This window comes from Tupaia chinensis, unplaced genomic scaffold, assembly GCF_000334495.1.
Source record: "Tupaia chinensis unplaced genomic scaffold, TupChi_1.0 Scaffold000355_1, whole genome shotgun sequence".
In the NCBI taxonomy this organism is placed as follows: domain Eukaryota; kingdom Metazoa; phylum Chordata; class Mammalia; order Scandentia; family Tupaiidae; genus Tupaia; species Tupaia belangeri.
The window spans coordinates 98,499-98,821 of NW_006159850.1; the positions used below are offsets into that span (position 1 = coordinate 98,499).

At 68.4% G+C, this 323-nt stretch overlaps 1 protein-coding gene across 3 annotated transcripts in view; it reads right to left on the reverse strand.

The window, feature by feature from the left end:
- Window positions 1-323, reverse strand: part of DEF8 (differentially expressed in FDCP 8 homolog) — a 21,754-nt gene that overhangs the window by 11,226 nt on the left and 10,205 nt on the right. The gene's annotated exons all lie outside the window — the stretch shown is intronic.

Below are 323 nucleotides of genomic sequence, written 5' to 3' on the forward strand. Positions count from 1 at the left end.
TCTCCCTCTGTCCCTGGGCCCCCCCCACTGTACCTGGGCGCCCCCCCACTGTACCTGGGTGGCTCCCCACTGTACCTAGGGCAGCTCTCCCTCTGTACCTGGGTGCCCCCCACTGTACCTAGGTGCCCTCCCCACTGTACCTGGGTGCCCCCCCACTGTACCTGGGTGCCCCCCCACTGTACCTGGGCATCCCCCCACTGTACCTGGGCATACCCCCACTGTACCTGGGTGCCCCCACACTGTACCTGGGCACCCCACACTGTACCTGGGCGCCCCCCACTGTACCTGGGCACCCCCCACTGTACCTGGGCACCCCCCTACTG